Source organism: Myxine glutinosa, chromosome 7 (assembly GCF_964187855.1).
Source record: "Myxine glutinosa chromosome 7, kmMyxGlut1.1, whole genome shotgun sequence".
Classification (NCBI taxonomy): domain Eukaryota; kingdom Metazoa; phylum Chordata; class Myxini; order Myxiniformes; family Myxinidae; genus Myxine; species Myxine glutinosa.
In genome coordinates this window covers 64,147,117-64,171,070 of record NC_136267.1, presented here as the reverse complement: position 1 = coordinate 64,171,070, position 23,954 = coordinate 64,147,117, and the positions used below count along the sequence as shown (strand labels likewise).

General features: G+C 50.6%; 1 protein-coding gene and 1 long non-coding RNA gene across 2 annotated transcripts in view; one reads left to right on the top strand and one right to left on the bottom strand.

The window, feature by feature from the left end:
- The window catches only part of LOC137430752 (inactive dipeptidyl peptidase 10), a 789,411-nt gene that overhangs the window by 72,053 nt on the left and 693,404 nt on the right, over positions 1–23,954 (bottom strand). The gene's annotated exons all lie outside the window — the stretch shown is intronic.
- The window catches only part of LOC144892953 (uncharacterized), a 29,656-nt gene continuing 12,029 nt past the window's right edge, over positions 6,328–23,954 (top strand). The window contains exon 1 of the long non-coding RNA XR_013624089.1: positions 6,328–6,431. This is a non-coding gene — a long non-coding RNA (uncharacterized LOC144892953). The remainder of the gene's footprint in view (positions 6,432–23,954) is intronic.

Sequence of the window (23,954 nt, the reverse complement as noted above, 5' to 3'; positions counted from 1 at the left end):
CTGCAGAAACAGAGTTTGCAGGCAAAAAGGACGACTTTTTGTCTCGTGACAAAAACAAGGCAGACATGATTGCTCTCATCAGCACAGCACTAACTAAAAGGGGATGCCATGTCATTCAGTCACCAGGGCATGCAGACATTGATATCGTTAAGGCAACTGTTGAACGATCCCGTCATTGCACCACAACGTTGGTCGGTGAGGATACAGATTTGCTGATCTTGCTCCTTCATTACTCCAGAACAGACAATGAGATCACCTACTTCCGTTCTGATGCAAACAAGCAGTCAAAAGAACACAGAGTGTATAACATTAACCTGTTGAAAGAAACTTTAGGAGACGATGTGTGCAATGAGTTGCTCTTTGTACATGCCTACTCAGGATGTGATTCTACTTCAAGGATTTTCGGCATCGGAAAAAAGTCAGCCTTCTGGAAATTAGTGAAATCTGATCCTGTCATGAAGTCCTGTGCTAGTGCATTCATCCTTCAAAACAAATCTCAAGAGGACATATCAGATCTTGGCAAAGACCTGATGGTTGATCTCTTTGGTGGCAAGTCTAATGATACGCTATCATCACTGCGCCATATCATTTTCACCAAAAAAGTGGCAACTGCTCAAGCATTTGTCACTTCTGAACAGCTCCCCCCAACATCACCTGCAACAATATTCCATAGCCAACGTGTGTACTTTCAAATTATGGTATGGATGGGGATGGCAAATGAAATGAACCCAACTGAATGGGGATGGAAACAGGAAAATGATCAGTTAATTCCAATTATGACCCAAAACAATGCTGCGCCTGACGAACTCTTGAAAATTATCCATTGCAACTGTTTGGGGGGATGCAAATCCTCTCGATGCAGCTGCAGACGCTATGGACTCCGCTGCACTGCTGCATGTGGCCCTTGCCAAACTGAAAACTGTGACAATCCAAACAACACTCAAGAGGTCGATACTGAGGAGGAGGATGACACTCAAAACTGAACGCTCTGAAACTTATTCTATGGACAAAGGTGTTTGTGCATTAGGTGACAGCTGAAGGTCATGAGTTCAATTTCATAATGATTCAACAGCTCAGTTATATCCAAAGTTGTCTTAATGTGTTCCTTGCCCCCAAAAACCTGGGGATAGACATCAAGATCATTAAATTTGAGTCAATAGTTATGGACTTGCGGTCATTTGGAGGTGTTGGCGGCCATTATTGACGCCATATTGGATTTTTGTGTTACATATAATGGCCCACTTTCATTTTTAATGGTCTTAATGTGTTCCTTGCCCCCAAAAACCTAGGGATAGACACCAAGATCATCAAATTTGAGTTGATAGTTACATAGTTATGATCATTAAGAGGTTTCGGCGGCCATCTTGGACGCCATCTTGAAAAAAACACTTTTCCGGGGGTCCTACTTTGGTAAACTTTTAGTATGTTATAACGTACGCTAAACCCTACCAGAATCAGTTGAGAAACCTTTTGTAGCAATTTTTTGGGGGTTAAACTGTATTTTGACCTGACTATTGTTCTAGCAAGAAATAAAGATGGGAAATTACGAATTTGCGTGGATTATCGTTCACTCAATGCCAAAACCTGTAAGGATGCCTATCCTCTACCAAGGATTGAAGAGGCATTGCTAGCCCCGAAAGGTGCAAGATAGTTTTGTAGTCTCGATCTAGCCCATGGTTTTAATCAGTTACTGGTTGTGGAAGAGGATATTGAGAAAACTGCATTTCGTACAGGAACTTGAGGACTCGATGAATACACCAGGATTCTGTTCGGGCTCTGCAATGCCCCAGCCACCTTCATGCGGGTCATGGACAGGGCGTTTGGTGATATTAACTTCCAGTCACTTCTTGTTTACCTTGTCGGGGAGACTGGACACTGTCCTAGCCCGATTGTCAAATCTCAATCTGAAAGTGAAGCCGGCAAAGTGTGAGCTTTTCAAGACTAAGGTACATTAGCTCGGGCATGTCGTGACTGGTCCAGATGAGGAGAAGATCTCTGCCATACAGGAATGGCCCTGACCCAAGACGGAAAGGGAGCTTCGTGGGTTACTTGGTCTGGCTGGTTATTATAGAAGACGAGCAGAAGTACCCGGCATTGCCGGGCGGGGGGAGGGGAGGGGAACGGGGGGGGGGGGGGAGGGGGAAGGGGAACGGGGGGGAGGGGAGGAGAGGGGGAGGGGGGAATGGGGAAGGGGAGGGGGAAGGGGGAGGGGGAAAAGGAGGGGGAGGGGAGGGGAGGGGAGGGGGGAGGAGAGGGGGAGGGGAAGGAGGGAAGGGGAGGGGGAGGGGAGGATGGAGGGGGGAGGGGGAAGGGGGAGGTGGGAGGGGAGGGGAGGGGAGGGGGTAAGGGGAGGGGAGGGGAGGGGGGAAAGGGGAGGGGGTAGGGTGGAGGGGGAAGGGAGGGGGAAGGGGAGGGGGTGGGGGAGGGGAGGGGAGGGGAGGGGGTAAGGGGAGGAGAGGGGAGGAGAGGGGGGAAGGGGAGGGGGTAGGGTGGAGGGGGAAGGGGAGGGGGAGGGGGAGGGGGAGGGGAAGGAGGGAAGGGGAGGGCCAGTCAACAATGACGTTGCAGTTCTCATGGTAGGAGAGCAGCACAACAATCGTGACATCGTCTTGCATCTTTGCAACAGCACGAAGCGGATTTTGGAGACTCACTGATCCTGTGACGCCCTCCAGTACAGGCGTTGCCGGGCGGGGGAAGGGAGACCCGTACATTCCCAACCTGTACATTCGCCCTCTCGACTCAAGCTCACTCGGACAAAAGCCTCACACAAATTACACCGTGAAGGCCCAATGGCCATGTCTATGCCACAAATCAAGTACGTGAGCGAGTCTGGCGCACTGAATTGAAAATATATAGAACGCTCATAATCCGTGAAAAGTGAAGCTGCCGTGTCGCCATCTTGGTTAGCACGACTCGACCAACTCGCTTCGCGGATCTCGTTTGTTTTGAACATGTCCCAGATTTTAAAAGCCAGACAACTGTTAAAATGCCATTTTGTGCGGCAATAAACTGCTCCAATCAGTTACGGAAGGGTTGTGGAGACGTTTCACAGCTGTTTCAAAGACGTTTAATTCATATCGCACAAAATCGACAAAAATCGACTCAAAACACGATCGCATAAAAGGTGAAAAAACGCAATCGCTTTTCGCTCTGAATTACGTGCAAACGCATGACGGAAATCACCATCGCCCAGCATCAAGTGCCAACCAAGATGGCGCCCGGTAGCTGCATCTCCACCTATGTGGTGTGAATGGCAATGGTCATTCTATATATTTTCAGTTCAATGGTCTGGCGGCGGGGATGGAACATCACGTGATCGCTCTGAGCGAATCAGCGAGCTGCTCTGGCACCGGCTGAGATTCGTTGTATAATGTTGCTCGCTGAAATGCGCTGAGGTAAATATGAATAAAAAATATGGATCTCGTCAAATATTTTGAGGTAGGCCATGTCCTTCCCAGGCTCAATGGCCATGTCTATACCAAATATCAAGCACGTGAGCCTCTCCGTTTAGGAGTATATCGGTAACATTACACACACACACACACAAACTGTGTTTTACATATATATAGATTTGTGCAGGGTTATGCGCAAGTGGCCTCACCCCTACACAGCCTACTACAGAAGTCAGAAAAGGCCAAAGGAGCTGGAAAGAGGTTTAGTAGTCATGGACTGTCACTGAACATCGAAAAAAGTTGGACCCAAGCATGTGAAGACTCCTTTCACACCCTCAAACTGAAGATAATTTTGCCACCCATCTTAGGTTACCTGGGCTTCAACCTCCCTTTAATACTAGAGATGGACGCCAGCTTCTATGGCCTCGGAGCTGTATTGTCACAGGCACAAGGGAAGAGGAAGGTGGTCATTGCTTATGCCAGCAGGAGTCTCAAGCCTAACGAGCAGAATATGGAGAATTATTCAAGCATGAAACTCAAACTGCTAGTGTTGAGATGGGCGATCTCCCAAAAAATCAGGGACGTACTAATTGGTACAGAGTTTGACGTATTCACAGACAATAACCCTCTCAGTTACCTACAGACTACAGCTAAGAGTGGAGACACCCAAACAAAATGGGCAGCGGAACTCTCTCAGTTCAAGTTCACTATAAAGTACAGGCTGGGTAAGAGCAATGGAAATGCTGATGCCCTCAGTCGGAAGACTGAACACGAAGGAGAACCTATGTATGGCAGATTGGAGGGGATATCAGCTGATCATGTTGTTGAACCCCAAACATGGAAGTAATCTACACCCACTGCCCTCTGAAGTCCGCACAAGGATTCTTCAAAGCATCACAGATGCTTGATTAATGAAATCCACACTAGATCTGCAAGGATAGAACCAAAAACGATTTCTCCTTTGCCATATATTACAAAGGAAGACCTCAAACAACTTCAGCTTGCTGACAAAGACATCAGCAGACTTTACTTTTACTGGAGGACAAAACATCCCCCAACCCGACACTGCCTCATGAAAGAGTCTAAGCAGACACGTAAACTGTTGATGTGCTGGAAAAGGATAAAGGAGGAATATTGCATCCTTTAATGCCTCGTCCGGGATGATGGGAGAGAGTTAAAACAACTGATCCTTCCTAACAGCCTCAAGGTTCAGGTGCTGGAAGCAATGCACGACCAGGCGGGTCATCAGGCATCGGATAAGACAACAGCTCTGGCAAGAAAGTGATGCTACTGGCCAGGAATGGCTCTTGACATTGCTAATTATTGTCAGAACTGTGAACGCTGTACTTCTCCAAAGTAGGGAAGCGACTTCACCCCATCCATGGGATCTCTGACAGCTGCTAGGCCATTAGATGTGCTTGCTATGGACTTCACCGTCCTAGACCCCAGCAGCAATGGGGCAGAACATGTTCTTGTACTTACGGACGTTTTTACTAAATTTCCGCAAGCAATTCCCACTCACGATCAAAAGGCTTCAACCGTAACCCTTGTTCTTGTGCAAGATTGGTTTGTTCGTTTCGGTGTCCCACGTAGGATACATAGAGATCAAGGGCGCAATTTTGAAAGCGCAATTTTTCGGTGTCCCATCGGTTTAACCACACACTTCATGATCGACTGCGCACTCTGCCTCCCGAGAAGAAAGGAAAGTGGCCCGAGTACCTATGGAAGATAGTGTGTGCTTACAACAGTACCCCTCATTCCACCACAGGATATTCCCTTCTCTACCTCTTCTTTGGGAGAGACCCTGACCTACCCGTTGACCACCTGCTAGGACTTGACATGCATTCTGAAGGGGATGGCCGAGTAGAGGATTGGATCGCCGAGCATCACACAAGGCTCAATCACACCTTTGAAATGGCATCAAAGAACACAGAGAAAGAAGTGCTATGAAGAAAGTCACTCCATGATCGCAGGGCTACTGATGTAGACCTGCGAAAAGGTGCACGAGTATTACTGAGGAATAGGAATATAATGGGTCAACGCAAAATACAAGATGTCTGGAATTCTTCACCGCACAAAGTGGTCAAGCGCCTTAACATGGGTGGTCACACTTATGTCATTGAACCTGTGAATGGAGGGCAACCCCAAAAGACAGTTAACAGAAGGGAGTTGCTTGATCTCAAAAGTCTTGTGGAAGACATGGAACCAAGCAGGTAGACATGGAACCTCCCTGGTATAGCTGAACCTGAAGCAGCAGATGGTGATTGCTCAACTGCTGTTGAGTCAGATAGCGATGTTGAATTCTGCATGGATGACATGCATGTCCTGAATTCTGAGAAAGCAGCCAGTGAGTGGAGGCCTACTCCACAACCTGGGGAAGATGCTGAAACGTCTTGGGAAGGAACTGCAGCGGAAGTAACTGGTATTCCTGCCCCTGAAGTATTTGAGGTTGCTGATAGTACTGATCCCAGCATGTCTGAAACCTCCAAGAGCCCCCATGTCAAAGAATCGGAAATGGACGATGTTCGTGTTGTCCCTGAAGATGCTCATACACCACCGGTGGAAGATGATGTGCGTATGATGGATTGAGAAGATCGTCTCGTTCAAATGCTGGGTACCATCCTAACCCACAACATTTGCCCATATTTGTACTTGAGGAAGCTAATGCTGCGATAGTATCCATCCGAATGTCTTAGCTACCATAGCACAATCAAACTTATTAATTATGCAGTTGTTAAGCAAACAATAAGTGCTTGATACCTGTGGTTGATGAGACATCAACTTTTAAGTAGGGAAATGTTTGACAGTGCAGTTTTTACTGCTACATTAAGCCAATTATAGCACGAGTTCGTTTCCCCCCTCAACTTGGAGCAGTCCATTTTGCCGTCCTCCCCCACCCCCCCTCCCCCTGACGCAAAGTGGAATGGGAGAGTCCACCAAAGAACTGGTTAAACCGGTTGTGCGCTGATTCTCTTCAAAGAACACAGAGGCGAGCTTTTGCAGAGCAGAACGTGTACAACTTGTAACTCGAATTTTGGGGTAAGGAGGTTATAAATGTAGGAATTTCTCCTGATTCGACACCATTGCATGGTGTATGTTATTGGTTGGACTTGGAGTGACATTTATATCCTTTGATATAGACATGTGGCGGTGCTTTGCAAAGTACTTGACCACGCCCTGCTCGTGAAGTTTGACGAGCCTTGCTCATAAAACTCAAGGCTCATAAAACTCGACGGCGGCCGGGGTGAAAGTTATTACACTGTCACGTGGGAGTTGTGCTGTGATTGATTGTTGTGGCGGACACAAGCAAGGTACACGAATTCAGCGCACCAGCAGGTGGCGCGAACGTCCAGGCGGGGAACTGGTATGCATGCCCCGCCTATCGACCGACCGGCCACGCTCGGGGACGAGGCATGGCCTCGGCACATATATGCGGGCTCTAAGCTCGGGCCCGCTCAGTGCTGCAGTTCGAGCTTTCATAATAAAGACTCTTGGTTTTATCAAACGCGTTGTGGCCTACCTCTTTGGCAAGCAAGTTGTGTGCGCAGCACCACACTTCACTGGTGACCCCGACGGTCGGGGCGCGGCAGCGGCCACGAGGGACGCTGTAGCATCTGCCTCGGGAACCACGACGGCCGCATTGTAACTCGTCCGCGTGTCGCAAGCCGCGAAGAACTTGTCGGCCTCTACGGCCAGGGCGCGGGGTTCCCTTATGTTGGTAGCTTTTCCTACGCCAGCTACCTGTAGAGGTAGCTGGCGTAGGAAAAGCGCCCGAAATAAAAAATCCGGGGCTTGGTCACCCAACAGCGACAGCATATAATCCATCCGCACGGATGGTCGTGTGTCGCCGAGTTCGGGAAGGTCCAGGAGGCGGTCGGCCCGTTCGATCTCAGTGAGGCCGAACATGGCGATGAGGAGACATTTGATCGCCCCGTACTTGTGGTCGGCCGGCGGGTGCCGCAGGATGGACACGACTCGGGCAGCAGTGCCGGGCCTGAGGGAGGCGACCACGTGGTAGTAACGGGTCTCGTCTGCCGTTATGCCTCGAAGCTGGAATTGCGCTTCGGCCTGCACGAACCACACATCGGCCTGTGCTTCCCAAAACTCTGGGAGTTTTACCACGACAGCGTTGTTGGCCATGGCGCGTTCGGTGGTCAGCAACGGCTGAACCAATCGGGGTCACCAGTGAAGTGTGGTGCTGCGCACACAACTTGCTTGCCAAAGAGGTAGGCCACAACGCGTTTGATAAAACCAAGAGTCTTTATTATGAAAGCTCGAACTGCAGCACTGAGCGGGCCCGAGCTTAGAGCCCGCATATATGTGCCGAGGCCACGCCTTGTCCCCGGGCGTGGCCGGTCGGTCGATAGGCGGGGCATGCATTCCAGTTCCCCGCCTGGACGTTCGTGCCACCTGCTGGTGCGCTGAATTTGTATACCTTGCTTGTGTCCGCCACAGTGTTTTGATATTTCCCTGGAATGGTCTTAATATTCTACTCCTGCAGTATGGAATACTAGTAAACGATTTGTAGACACTTAGTTTACAGTTTATTAATACGGAATCAATTTGTTGACATGCTTGCCGAATGTACAGCATATGTATGGTCGTTATTGTAAACATATTGTTATGAATTTGGTAATGCAACATCTAGAGCTAGGTAGATCTGAATAGGTAGGTATTCGGCTGTCGTGACAGGGACTCTACATGTAATAAGTTATTGATGTTCAGGCGGTTGTCGGGGTAAGATGTATGAGTGTGGATCTACCTGGAGATTCGAGTGTTAAATAGTGAGGGATTAAAGGTAACGCCCCTGTGAGTATCACCTAGTAATCAAACCTTTGTCCTTTATGGCACTGCAAACCACATAAACATTAGTTAGGTCCTTAGCGCAACATTAAATAATCCCCTTTCCCTGACAAGGACTTCGTATTAAATTGACAGGAAACCAGGTCAAAAACACCACCACAATTGGCCGCCACCGTGTACACCTCCAAAGGCCTACAAACCTGGCCGGCACGTGTTATACCAGGACCGCGGGGTCACGGACGGGAGATGTCAGGAGTCGCGGGAGGCTTTGATTGGCTGAGGAGTGCGCCAATGTGACGTGATCGGCCACCAATATAGGCGACAGTCGGACGCCATTTCAGGAGTTCGCGGAGTTGAGTTGAGTTCGTGGCAGACGCAGGCAGGCACCAGAGAGTTGAGTCGCAAGTCACACGGAGTTAGTTCGCCAGTTGGAGTTGGAGAGGACACGCCATTTCGGGCAGTCGCAGTCGAGTTCGAGCTTGGCAGTGAGCAATTGAGAAGCGAGTTGGAAGGACGAGACGTGCAGTCCCACCTGCGTTCTCTCCGGTCCTGTCTTCGTGCTTTGTGTGGGGATCGACCTCGTGTGAAGCTGCTGGCTTGCGTTGGGTGCTTTGGAGCGTGGTGCACGGACCTGGTGGGCGGCGAGAGGATCGGAGCCTGGTGGAGCAAGGCCTCGTGGGTGCATCGGGGCCGAGCGGTGCCGGGGTGGACGGCAAACAATACAAGACGACAAAGACAGATAAGCCGAGCTCCTTGTGTACATTTTACAAGACGTGTTATTTTCGTAATTAATCTCCCTCGTTTGTGTTTGCTGTCAGTCGCGTGGGGACGTCCCGATTTAGGTTTATTAGAGTTATTAGATTTACCGGCGGGCTTTTTCACTGGCTTTACTTTTCCTAATAAACCCTTATATTACTTTTTGTACATAATATCTGAACGCAGTTTTCCTGGGTGTTTGATTTTAATAGATAAGGTTGCGGAGCCTTCGCTGCGTCCCGCCATTCCGCGCGTTGGTGTTGAACTTGAGTCCGCCATTGAGTGTTCGCCTCGGGAGTTAAAGTCTCGCAAATCGGTCATCCGTAACTGTGGTGTTAATCACGGTTACGCGACAAGTGGTGTCAGGAGTGGGATTTGAACCCGTCGGACAAATTTTTTTGTCCGCGGCGAGACATCGACACGGTCGGGCGTACATTGCGCCCGACGTTCGAACGCAAAATTGTTATAGGCGAGGCGGAGAAATTTAGTAATCAATTGGGCATACGGAGCGCGATATCGCGTCTTCGTCAAATTTAAATTGTGTTACTGGAATTATTAAAATAAATACGCGCGCGGGAAACAATCTTCCGGAAAGCGGATGTCGGAAATTGACGAGATGGAAGTACGCAGCGAGGCCTCCGTCAGCGTCGGGAGTGAGCCGGAAATGGGGGATAAGGAGGATAGCGTTGGAACTTTCCCCGCCGCTGGGACGGCCCCGATAGATCTCCAGACCATAGTAAATTTAATAAATGCTCAGAGGGCCGATAGTGAGCGATTGGGAAAGCAGATGGGAGAAATGAGGGCTCAGAGTGAGCGATTGGAGAACCAAATGGGGGTAATGAGGGACGAAGCGAGGGGTACCGGTGAGAAGTTAGACAATAATTTTGAGGAGTTAGACAAGAAAATCGGGAAGTTAGACAATAATTTTGAGGGGTTAGACAACGGGATAAAAGAGGTGAAAAATGGGTTAATGGGGGTAGAAAATAGAATGGCTGCCCAGGAGAATCAGATAGAGGGAGTGAAAAATGGGTTAGAGGGGTTAGAAAACAGTATGGAAGGAAAAATTGGGGAAATGGCACAGCAGCTGGGGGAACGAATTGATGGCATAGAAGGGAGAGTGCAAAACCAAATTACGGACAGACTGGGGAAATTTGAGGGTAAAGTAGAAACTCAAAGGGGGGCACAGGAGAAGCCAAAGGTGGCAAAAATTGAATCGGAACGGGGGGAAGCTAGATTGGGAACAGGAGAGAGTACGGCCCATGCAGATGTGCATGTTGCTCACGAGCAGGGAATTGCACCGGGAATGGCAAAATTGGGAATTGCACAGGGAATGGCAATTGAAGTAAATGGGGAGACTGCAGGTGCAGAGGTGGACGGGGAATGTCCACAGGTGGATGGGGAATGTGTACAGGTAGATGGGGAAGGCCTGCAGGTAAACGTGGAGTGTCCACAGGTGAGCGGGGAAGGAAATTTGGAATGTGAGAGTTGTAATGGGGAATGTTTCCCACATTCTGGCCTGGTTGTTTATCGGGACCGTGTGGATGTCACAACACCCCAACCGGGGGATGAATTTGGAATTGTGCAGCACCAGGGCGGTGGTGCGGAGCAAGAGGGGGTAGAGTTTTTGGGGGTCCGTGCAATGGAGCCGGACCAGGTATTTATTGGGGATATTGATCAAAGCCTGGCGGGGCCAGGAATGATTTGTAATGATGAGGATGATTTGATCCAGCGGCTGGAGACCTGTGACAGTCCCATGGAGGTAGAGCTTGTTCAGGCCCAAAGGAGTCTGGGGGAAGAGGTGAGTTGGTCCAAGGAGGTGGTTGGAATGACCGAGGGGACGCTCACTGTACACTGCTATTTGGAAACAGAGGCTCCAAAATTGGACAACCAGTTGGGGGAGTGTGTTGGCTCCGGGCTGGATTTGGATCTTGGAGGATCGGGAGATAGAGCTTCTGGAGATTTGGTCCCTGTAGGGAATTTGGATCAACTGCAGGGAGGGGCAGAACAACCGGTGGTAGAGGTTGTTCCCTGCAGCTGCGGTTTGGCAGTGGGAATGAAAATTTGTAAAATAAAATTTAAAATAAAATTACAATGGGAACTTGATTTGGAGCAGCCATGGTGGGGATTGGTCCCCGGGCTGCGGGATTTGGACATGGAGAGGTCATGGGTGATGGCCTCGGGCAAAAGTTGCCCCTTTCAAAATTTGAGTATGCCGGCCAGCTGGGGGGCTGTGATGGCGAGATTTGGACGTGGGGTCCAGCCTTGGGTGTCGAGGTACGACCTGGGTCCCACGGGGGGTCTGGTGAAGTGTGGCGTCCCTTGTCCGTCGGGGCGCCGTCCGAGCCGGCGGCTCGGGCCGGCAGGGTCACCGGACCCTGGTGGGGGTTAAGACCTCCAGGGAGGTCCGAGGTGGTTTCTCAAGCCTGGGATGGCAAATATTAAGGACCACTAGGGGGAGGTGTTGTGGGTCGCGCTTTGGTGGTGGCACCGCAGATGGCCAGGTTGGGACTGATGTGGTGACCACCCGGGCATGCGGCCTGGCACTCTCCTCCAGGGACTCTGGGACAACCAGCATGTGGTGACCTGGCATGGTGGTTGGTCTATGGACGCGGGTCAAACCGAATGGACAGGGATGGAGATAGCCTGCCGGACAACCATTGGGGCATCTGTGGAACGTGATGGTGTGAGTGACCTTCCACAGATGCTCCGTTGTGATTTATGGACTCTCGGGTTGGGAAGAGAGCCATGGGGATGTGAATCGGGAGATGTGTAACGCGCCGAGCATATGGGCCATGCTCGGCTGGCATGTGTATGGCAAAGCATCCTTCTTTGGTGAGGTGAGTGAAATGTGACAAATGGTTGGCATGGGTAATCTGTGGGTTAAATGGAAATTTAAGGGTGGATTTTGAAATGCCATGGTGGACACTGTACAGTGACGCCATTATTGATCCAGGTGTGTAGACCAAAGTGTTGGAGGCTGTGATGAAATTAATAGGGTAGCAAGACACAGCTTTCAACTGGTTGCGGGGGCAACTGTGCTGATATTTGGGACGCGGGATGATGGGGATGTAGTTGTGTAGCCTGAGGGTCAACGTGGTGCTGTGCGTGTCCGAGGTGTGTGGACCATGTCTTCTGGGTGGGTCTCCTGGTGGAGCATGGCTGTTGACTGGACCTTGGTGTGGTCAAGTGTGGGTGAGCACTGGGGGGGCTGCAGTTTTGTAGTCGGACTGGGGGATGATGGGGAGGTGCAGGGGACGTGGCTGTAGGGATGCCACGCACTGCGACCGTGCCCCCCAGGGCCGAGGTTGTGTGTGCGGTAGTGTGTGTTGTGGCAGCAAGTGCTCACCACATTGGCCAGCTGGGGCTGCTGCAGCTGTGTTCCTCGCAGGGGGGCCGAAGGATGGATGGTGGGTCGCACCCTTATGGACACTCATGGGCCATGTTGGCGTTTTGACTGCTCACCTTGTCCCGGTGACCCTTGCACGGTAGAGGTGCAGAGCTGTCGTGGCCACAGGTAGTTGTGTAGTGATGATCACCGTTGGATGCGGATCCACATACCTGCCAGTGTAGTGGGGACAAAAGAGAAATCTGGAAGGATTTGGTAGGCCCAATGTGAAATTTTGGGAATTGTGTGGTGGATGACACCCTTGAACCTGACCAACCTGCAACTACCTGAACTTGAGGTGAGTGTTTTGAGGAGTACTGTCCCAGGCTTCAGGATTTGCTTTGGGAAATTGGGGACATGTAATTTGTAGTTGGGAGGCGGGTGAGAGTGATGACATGGCCGGTGAGGGGATGGAATGGGAGCCACAGTGTCTTGTGGGTGGCGTATGTTTTTGTATTGTGGTTATGTGTTTTGATGTGGTCGTGAGAGTGGAACCTGGAGAGTGTGTGATGATTATTGGAGATAATGAGGGATGATAATTGTGCTTTTGGAAATGTACTTTTGGGAAGATGTGATGGTTTAAATGTGAACTGGGGGGATTTCACATGTAGCAGGCCATGGCAAGCCTTGTAACACCTTTTACACCATCTATGAATTGTACTGAATTGTGCTGAGTTGTGTGGAGAATTGAATGGCAGCGGGGGAGGAAGTGTGTTTTGGGGACCATGGGTGGGGAAGGTGTGTGTGTCCGCAGGTACAGAGCAAGCTCTGAGGAGCGATGCCTGCGGGCCCCCCTCTGCGGCAATTACCCCTGGCAGCCGGTGGTAACTGGAAATTGGAGCTCGTCGGTGGAGGGTCTGGTTGGGCGCGCTTTGGTGGTGGGGATGATGGGGTGGGGTGAGGAAGTCCCCCGGTGACCCGTGTTGCTGCGTGAAAGCAGGAGGCAAAGGAGCCTGGTGTGTGTGGAGACCCTCACCGGCGAGGTAACGGCAGAAAGGGGCTGTTGGGCTGTCACGGGGCCAAGAGGTAAAGGGGGGGGGGGGCAATGAATTTGTAAGTCGGTTGACTTGTTTTTGGGACTGCGGGCACCACAGCCTGATGCGCCCCCACCATCTTTTGTGCGGTACCTCCCCGCTGCCTAGTTGAGGAATGCACACACACGTGAATGACATCAATGCCATGGTCCTGCAGGGGGTGTATTGGGAATAAGTGCTTTGTTGATTTTTGAAATGCCTTGATGACCTATGGAATGAGAATGAGTGGTTAAGGGGTCTGTGTTGCATGAATGTGGGCGAAATCCACCGAGCCGTGTCACTCACCTGTAACATCTGGACAGGGCCCGTGGAAATTTAGTGGGATGCATTGGGGATGGCCCCGCAGGTAAGGTTGTGTCTTGTGGCATCCACCGGGGGACGCGGTCTGTAGACCGGGGTATGTACAAAGGTTAGAGTTTTGAGTTTTGGAAAGATGGTTAAGTTTTGTGGTTAAGTTAGTGTTGTGTGTTGTTGTTTCCTCCCTCCACAGGAACAACGAAGAAAATGTACATACTTGCATGATGGTTAAGGGGTTCAGCATGTTAAGGAAGTGTAGGTAGGTAGTCCGACTCACTTCCCACAGCCCTTCCTGATTTATTTCATAGGTTAATTAAGTGTGTGACAGTAAGTGTTAAGGCTGGAATGGTAGCCCTGCGGTGAACCTTGCAGGAGCTACGGTTCCAGGGGGGGGGGCTGTGTTATGAATTTGGTAATGCAACATCTAGAGCTAGGTAGATCTGAATAGGTAGGTATTCGGCTGTCGTGACAGGGACTCTACATGTAATAAGTTATTGATGTTCAGGCGGTTGTCGGGGTAAGATGTATGAGTGTGGATCTACCTGGAGATTCGAGTGTTAAATAGTGAGGGATTAAAGGTAACGCCCCTGTGAGTATCACCTAGTAATCAAACCTTTGTCCTTTATGGCACTGCAAACCACATAAACATTAGTTAGGTCCTTAGCGCAACATTAAATAATCCCCTTTCCCTGACAAGGACTTCGTATTAAATTGACAGGAAACCAGGTCAAAAACACCACCACAATTGGCCGCCACCGTGTACACCTCCAAAGGCCTACAAACCTGGCCGGCACGTGTTATACCAGGACCGCGGGGTCACGGACGGGAGATGTCAGGAGTCGCGGGAGGCTTTGATTGGCTGAGGAGTGCGCCAATGTGACGTGATCGGCCACCAATATAGGCGACGGTCGGACGCCATTTCAGGAGTTCGCGGAGTTGAGTTGAGTTCGTGGCAGACGCAGGCAGGCACCAGAGAGTTGAGTCGCAAGTCACACGGAGTTAGTTCGCCAGTTGGAGTTGGAGAGGACACGCCATTTCGGGCAGTCGCAGTCGAGTTCGAGCTTGGCAGTGAGCAATTGAGAAGCGAGTTGGAAGGACGAGACGTGCAGTCCCACCTGCGTTCTCTCCGGTCCTGTCTTCGTGCTTTGTGTGGGGATCGACCTCGTGTGAAGCTGCTGGCTTGCGTTGGGTGCTTTGGAGCGTGGTGCACGGACCTGGTGGGCGGCGAGAGGATCGGAGCCTGGTGGAGCAAGGCCTCGTGGGTGCATCGGGGCCGAGCGGTGCCGGGGTGGACGGCAAACAATACAAGACGACAAAGACAGATAAGCCGAGCTCCTTGTGTACATTTTACAAGACGTGTTATTTTCGTAATTAATCTCCCTCGTTTGTGTTTGCTGTCAGTCGCGTGGGGACGTCCCGATTTAGGTTTATTAGAGTTATTAGATTTACCGGCGGGCTTTTTCACTGGCTTTACTTTTCCTAATAAACCCTTATATTACTTTTTGTACATAATATCTGAACGCAGTTTTCCTGGGTGTTTGATTTTAATAGATAAGGTTGCGGAGCCTTCGCTGCGTCCCGCCATTCCGCGCGTTGGTGTTGAACTTGAGTCCGCCATTGAGTGTTCGCCTCGGGAGTTAAAGTCTCGCAAATCGGTCATCCGTAACTGTGGTGTTAATCACGGTTACGCGACAATATTGTAATGTTAATGTTGGTATTTTTGGATCACACAGGTTTGTTTGTGTGTTTAAATCTGGAATAAAGGATGACAGGACCACACTCTCATGTTGTGCTGAGGTCTGAATCCTGCGTTACAACTATAAATACATTTGTGCAAAATAATAGTTTGTATTATGATTGGTGTAAATCATGTCAACACAGCAACTCAGGTACAGTCATTATCCTCAGCTAAAACAAGCCTGTTCCTCTGTAACGACGCGTGGTGAGGAGCGCAGCGAGCCATGCCAAGCTAATATATATATATATATATATATATATATATATATATATATATATATATATATATATATATATATATATATATATATTGTTACGGATCGCGGATTAGATGTTATGATGGGCCGAGCGGATGGTCCACCGCGATCTAACAGTTATTCCCCGACTAGACCCCGATTCCACCCGACGTTGACCAAATCGCGCTATGCTAAATCAATGATTGGAAAGGACACAACGACTGGGATAGATGAAACGACGCAAGGGGTACAGTTCTCAAGACCTCCGGAGGAGGATATAATTGGTGGTGGAGAAAAGGGGTAGATTACAAGGTAATGAGGTAAAGACACAGAAAAGATGGGCACTTAGTTACAGTCTTATCTTATCCCCGACAGACCACAGACAAACGGGACAAGACTGACTTACACAGGGATTGATGGCAGGGAAGGACAGGCAGTCGATAGCACAAGGTGCACCTTGGCTCAGGGACAGGATACAGCACGGTCCAGTCCAAAGATGCGGGGAGGTGTCACAGCGCTCGGAGGTGGCGTCCTTCTCTCTTCAAGCTCAGGGCGCATCTGACGTCACCTCCCTCTTCCTGCGCATGCTCAGCGGGGAGTCACACGCCCTCGGCTCGTTGGCTCCGCCCCAGATGGGACCGGTCCGCCGCTTCTATTGGGTGCGGGGGTTACCGGGCTCCGCCCTTGACGAGGAGCTGACAGCGAGCCCCTACTTGGTAACCCCGTCGAGCACATGTTCAATGGCGGCTCGTTGGAAATGCCTGGTGTTGCTCCCAACACCCCCTACCAACCAAGCCGGAGTGAGGACGCGCACTCCCCGCGCCGCCGCCGTTGTTGTTGTTGTTGTTGTTGCTGAACCGGGAGGAAGAGCTGCGGGGAGGTATTGGGAGGTCCTAAACTTCCTAACGGTGCCATACAATCACATTCTGGTGCAACGAAGAGTCAGAATTAATGGAAACGAGTCCTTAACTGACATAGACTAAGAATAACTAGCAAGATGTCCTATAGTTGTCTACGTGAGATGCGGTGGACCTGGATGCGACATTTAATGGGGGAAATAGGGGGAGGTCGGGTCTACAGAGTGTTGTTTACAGAAAATGGGACTAGGGAATGGGGGATTGGGGATAGTTGGGAAGTATGGAGGAAATAGGGGAATATTTACAAGCGGATATGGATGGATGTAAATCCCATATCCGCAACATTGCACCCTTCTCTACCTCGGGGCGTCCCGACCCGATAAATTTTTACCTACGTTAGTGTGGCACTCAGATGTAGTTCCCTCTACTATTAACTCAACCCTGAGTGCGACAGTTTTACAGATGTTCACAAATGAGTAAATATGTCCCCCTGCGACGTTGCACCCTTCTCCTACCAGAAACACACCCACAGGATAACCGAATCGCGGAAAGCATTCTCAAACTAAACATACAGCCGGTAGGGAGCATTATTTACACAAGACTACACTGATATTTACACTACGATCCAGGACCTGTTCTTTGAGGAACACATGCAGATGTTATGCATAGAGAGAGAGCACGCATGCCAGCATCGATACACCAACCCACGAGTGCCCTGTGGCCCTACGGCCTTTAATAATGTGCAGAGCACCCCGTCCAAGCACCAAAAGCACCACCCCATACACACAGTCAGCACCATCCGGTGCACCAATAAAGTGTTCAGTAAAAACAAAAGCACAATCAAGTGTCCATGGTCACCGGTGGTGTCGCAGCCGGCCGATGTTCTGCCGCTGGTCTTGCCTTCATGGAGTGCACTTGGCCTTCTGGCTTCTTTAGAAATAAAGAAAGGCGCCAACCGCATCCATTTCTAAATTGTGGGCGTCAGGGGGGCCAACTAAAAGTGGTTCACCTGTATGGCATAGGTGCCACGTTGACCCAGAGGTCCATCAACGGGTGGTGCTTGCCCGCAAAAGAACTGCGGTCCATTGTGGGCGGCCACAAAAATTGTGGTCCATATGGTGTATCGATCCAGGCAGCAAGCAGCGAAAGTACAGGCCCACAACTGCAGAGCCAGCACCTCTCTCTCCTCTCTCTCTGCCCCAAAGCCAGATCCTCGGAGGTGGGAGACAAAAGAAAACAAGTGAGTAAGGTGGTCAGGGCGCAAAAGTGCACGCAATACTAGGTAATGCACACTAGGGGCACATGGGAACCAGGTGAGACAGGTACGTTCCTACCGTACGCCCCCCCCCCCCCACCAGGTAACCTACATTGCCCCTCCCTTACCCCTTACTGTTTCCACAAAACACAACACTACCCATAAACATCTACTTTACACATCAACAAACGTCCCTACTGTCTTCCCGGTTCCTCCCATAAACCAAATTCGTCTTCTCTCCCTCCTAACCAATCAAATTTGCCATCTCCAACTCTCATCAAAATTTGCCATCTCCAACTCAACATCAAAATTTGCCATCACCAATTCATCATCAGTCCCTCCTAGGGAGGGAGAGATGGAATCACCCCAATGTCTCATCCACGTCGTGATGCGTCTCACAAATCCACACAGCAATTCTCATTTCCTGCAACACAAAACAAAGAAAACACAGGTGTGGAGTCATCATCATCACCTCAGGTAAGTGGCTGCGTATGGTGCGACAGGTTCATCAATCCTAACTATTTCCTAAATGACTTTAACAACTTTACATTACCCGGGGTCTTTCCCTGCCAATCCATTGGCCAACTTACACTATGGGTTCTAAAAACCAATTCCCATTGACCAAACTGTGGTGCTTCTCAATTTGGGGTCTCACTCCCCCGATTCATCTCCCGGTGTCCTCGCACAATTTCTGGGCTGTGACGTGTAGCTCTCCCAGCAGGTCTACCCACCTGCACACCTCCACCACTGTAGTTGCCACCCGAGCTTACCTGCTCCTCACCCTTACCTAACTAACTGGGGAAGGCCCTCTCGCACTCTCACCCCCTCAGTGCCCTCTCTGGCACGGGCTGCCCGATCCACACCCGGGATCCTCAGGCACCCACTGACACTAACGGCTCCCAGAGCCCACCTGCGGCCTCACCTGGCCGACATCCTCACAGTGGTGGAGTGCCCAAACCAACTACACACACTAACAGGCTACACGCCCAGCCATTTCCACAACACTAATGCACCCATCCACAATACCATTCTGCAACCGCACCACAAATGCCAATATCCAACCACAATTTACCTATACCTTCTAACTATTCTTTAAACTACCCTCCCCGGGTACTCGTGAAAAGGGGTCCACTCTTCCCCCATCCACACCTTCGCACCATGCACACCACTCCGTACCACTTACTCCAACTCTCTCCACACCACTCATTCCAATACTCCATGTATTCCACACACCTGTACTTGCACACCTGTGCTCTCATACTTGGTGCCGCCTGCACCCTTCTCTCCCCCAAGCGCATTCGCGCTGATCCACAACACTCACTACTCATACACTGCTCCACACATCTGTCCAGTTCTCACACAGCATCATCTCATCTAACTACTCCCCTCTGAAACTTGCGCTTCCCAGTCATCCCTTTAAACTATTGCGCTCCCTCGTCATTATCATCCACACTAAACTACCTGCGTCCCCACTACAGGTATCCTTGTCACTAACTAATCTTAACGTTACCTAATGTCATCTTCGCTAGATCCCTACACACAATATCCTAACCCACCCGGGCTAGTTTTCACTGCCATATACCCCATAAGCTAGTGCTCCTTTGCCCCCCATTTGTGAGGGATGACAGAGTTGCCATCCCACCACATCGGGCATCTCCCACTACCAATTTTGCACATCAAATTTCAACAAATCAAAAATTTGCCAATCACTACTCATCATGTGCCAATCATTACTGCCAATCCTTTGCCAATCATCAAATTTTGTTTTTCTCTAATTTTGGGTCCAAAACACTAACCTCATCACCCGTCTACTTATTAGATCCTCTCGGTGCGCCAATTCACGTCTACCGCCCGGCTTCGTACAGCCGAGCAATGAATGCGGGTTGTTTGGTGCCAGCGGCTGGATACGTCCCGCATTCGGTGCAGGGAAGGAGGTTTACCCGGGCCGAGGTCCCACGCACCATCTCGGCACGGAGCCATCCCATGGCCCGATCTCGACCTGCCGGAATGCCTCAACAAAAAGTGGTCGCCATGACGACCCTTCCTATCGGGCTGCCCGCTCCGCCTAGTGGAGCCCGGACGCGGCCGTTCAAAGCGAGGCCCAGCGTGGATCGCGTACGGCGGTCCTTTCGAACCCGCCGTGGCTCGGATCCCCGCTGGTTCTTGCGGCACGCGAAGCCCGGCACGCACCGAGGGCCCGATTCGGCTATAAGTCGCTCTAACCGCTAACCCGGTTACCGTCGATGCCTCACCTGTATGCTTACACGCATACGCTACCCCTTTCTTGCTCATACATCCAGCCATTTCCCTGCTCTTGGTCATTGCACCTTCTCTTACACACCCAGGTACACTCATTCCACTCACAGACTTGGTCACACACCTGACCACTGAACACTTTGGCACACATTCGTTGTTCGCACACCTCACCAACACACCTCTTCGCGCCCCTTCCTCGGTCACCTCCTCTGTGACAATCACAGGTGTGCTTTCACTCGCACACCCAACCACGTGCCTCACTACCAATTCCAGCGTGCATTCCCACACACGCTCTACCATTCCAGGTGTGCTTCCTTTCTCACCTGTCACAACCAACTCACGCTCCGTGTCACTCTTACTACTCTCACCTCCACTCTTGACAGCGCACTCTTTCCTCATGCACCCGTCCGTTACACACCTTTCTCGCGCACACTCTCCCATTACACCCTCTGTAACACTCACCACAGGTGTACACTCTTCCTTACTTTTGACAGCGCACTCTTTCCCCATGCACCCGTCTGTTACACACCTTTCTCGCGCACACTCTCCCGTTACACCCTCTGTAACACTCACCACAGGTGTACATTCTCCCTTTACACCCTCCGTAACACTCCTCACTACGCGCTTCCATGTGCTCCCTCGCACACGCGCTACGACCGACTCACTCTCGACAGCACACTCACTGGTCGGCGCGCACTTTTTCCTCACACACCCCAGAGTCGGACTTTCTCGCACACCTCCTTTTTCGCACACCAGACCTGTCGCACACTTCACCAACGGCCTCTCACGAACACCCGGGTCCATCTCGACCCCCAAGCTTCTTAAATCACCTGGCGCATCATACGCACGACCATATTGGTCACCACTTTCACCGGGTCCTCTTTCTCTTCGCTTCTCCTCCATCACCTGCGAATCCCTCATCCGGTTAATGAGCACATCATCACGATCCGAACACAGACTTTGGACCAATTCTTTTACTTCCTCCTTTATCTCTTTCTTATCCTCTCTCCGTCGCTTCTTAATTTCGCTCACCCCTTCTTCCACTTCTTCTAATTTCTGCTTCACCTCCTTCATCTCCTCGTGCGCCCCCTTAAGTTCTTCCTCTAACTCCACCTTATTTTTTTCTATGTGCTCCCGCACCTCCCGCTCTTTAACCTCCATCACCTCTACCACCTTGTTCATTTTCCTCGTCAGGTCCTCATGTACCGTCTGACACTCTTTTTTAATTACCCATACGTCCTTTTTCATCTCCTTCTGTGTCTATTTTAAACCCTCTATTACCGCTGTGTTCTTCTTTACCTGGTCCCCCAACTCCTTTTGTCCCACTGTCAGTTGTTCTACTCCCAGCGTCAACTCCTCTATACCACCTTGCAATTTTACAGTCCCCTTTCTCACCTCCTTCTCCATGCGCTCCTTACAGTGCCTCACCTCCTCGCGCACTCCTCTGACCTCCTCACTCACCCCTCTTCTGATCTCTTCTCCCATCACCTGCATCTCCTGCCCAGATGCCACTCTCATCTGCTCCATTTCCTCCCTGTGAGCATCCAATTTAGTTTCTACCCCCATTCTGACCCCCTCTATCTGCTGCCCCATTTTTTTAACTTCCCTTTCCGCTTGGTCCCTCATGTCCCTCAATTTGCCTTCCATACTGTTTTCTAACCCCTCTAACCCATTTTTCACTCCCTCTATCTGATTCTCCTGGGCAGCCATTCTATTTTCCACCCCCGTTAACCCCTCCTGTATTTCCCCTAATCTATTGTCTAATCCCTCTATTCTACTCCCTAACCCTCCGATCTGGGCCCCCATCCTTTGTTCTAACCCCTCACCGGTACCCCTCGCTTCGTCCCTCATTACCCCCAATTGCTCACTCTGAGCATCCATCCGGTTCCCCATTACCCCCATTTGGCCCTCCAATTGCTCACCCAATCGCTCACTATCAGCCCTCATTTGCTCACTATTAGCCCTCATATCGTCCTTCTGCAGGTTGAGGGACGCCTGCATTTGTACCATAAATTGCTCCATGAGGGCCTGCATTTGGGCCATCCCTCCCACTTGTGCAGCGGGTGCGGCCGCCGTAGCCATGTGCGAGGCGCCATTTTGCGCGCCCGCAACCTCGTGCGCGAGGACGCCATTTTGCGAACCTGCCGCCCTCACTGCTTCGCTCTCCTCTTGTCCCTCAATTTGGTCCTGGATCGACCCTGCCTCACTCTCCTCTACCGGAACCCAGCCGTCTTGATCCGCCATAGCGCGACTTTCAAAATTCGGGTTTTTATTTTAAAACAAAACAAATTTCGGTTACTTGTAATTTTGAGCGCGTTAAGCGCGCTTCGGGTCCGATCTCACTCCTCGACACCAATTGTTACGGATCGCGGATTAGATGTTATGATGGGCCGAGCGGATGGTCCACCGCGATCTAACAGTTATTCCCCGACTAGACCCCGATTCCACCCGACGTTGACCAAATCGCGCTATGCTAAATCAATGATTGGAAAGGACACAACGACTGGGATAGATGAAACGACGCAAGGGGTACAGTTCTCAAGACCTCCGGAGGAGGATATAATTGGTGGTGGAGAAAAGGGGTAGATTACAAGGTAATGAGGTAAAGACACAGAAAAGATGGGCACTTAGTTACAGTCTTATCTTATCCCCGACAGACCACAGACAAACGGGACAAGACTGACTTACACAGGGATTGATGGCAGGGAAGGACAGGCAGTCGATAGCACAAGGTGCACCTTGGCTCAGGGACAGGATACAGCACGGTCCAGTCCAAAGATGCGGGGAGGTGTCACAGCGCTCGGAGGTGGCGTCCTTCTCTCTTCAAGCTCAGGGCGCATCTGACGTCACCTCCCTCTTCCTGCGCATGCTCAGCGGGGAGTCACACGCCCTCGGCTCGTTGGCTCCGCCCCAGATGGGACCGGTCCGCCGCTTCTATTGGGTGCGGGGGTTACCGGGCTCCGCCCTTGATGAGGAGCTGACAGCGAGCCCCTACTTGGTAACCCCGTCGAGCACATGTTCAATGGCGGCTCGTTGGAAAGGCCTGGTGTTGCTCCCAACACCCCCTACCAACCAAGCCGGAGTGAGGACGCGCACTCCCCGCGCCGCCGCCGTTGTTGTTGTTGTTGTTGTTGCTGAACCGTGAGGAAGAGCTGCGGGGAGGTATTGGGAGGTCCTAAACTTCCTAACGGTGCCATACAATCACATTCTGGTGCAACGAAGAGTCAGAATTAATGGAAACGAGTCCTTAACTGACATAGACTAAGAATAACTAGCAAGATGTCCTATAGTTGTCTACGTGAGATGCGGTGGACCTGGATGCGACATTTAATGGGGGAAATAGGGGGAGGTCGGGTCTACAGAGTGTTGTTTACAGAAAATGGGACTAGGGAATGGGGGATTGGGGATAGTTGGGAAGTATGGAGGAAATAGGGGAATATTTACAAGCGGATATGGATGGATGTAAATCCCATATCTGCAACAATATATATATATATGGACACAATCACCTTTCACCTGTAATTGGAGAGACTAACCAATCAGCTCTCACCTAATCAACTGTCCCCAGATTGCTAGATCTTTATCCATCTGGGGATAATTGATTTGGTGAGAGCTGAGTGGTTGTTCCCTCCAATTATGGGTGAGAGACGTGATTGAGTCTTGATATATATCTTACTATAATTCACCAAATGTCCGTCCGTCTGTCTGTCCATTCGAAGGTACCGCACAAACAGCTGCACTGATCGCAACCTGAAGAATGAAAACACACAGTTAAAAATAATGAGCTCGGACAAAGACCTTTTATAAGGATATGGGTTGAATCCCTGCTTGAGAGAATGCCAACCCCCTCCCCGCCATCACGGTCGTCTCTCCAACTCACAATCCCACGAGATACGCGGAAAGGACGACACAAAACCAATTATCTTCTTTTTGATTCATATATAAA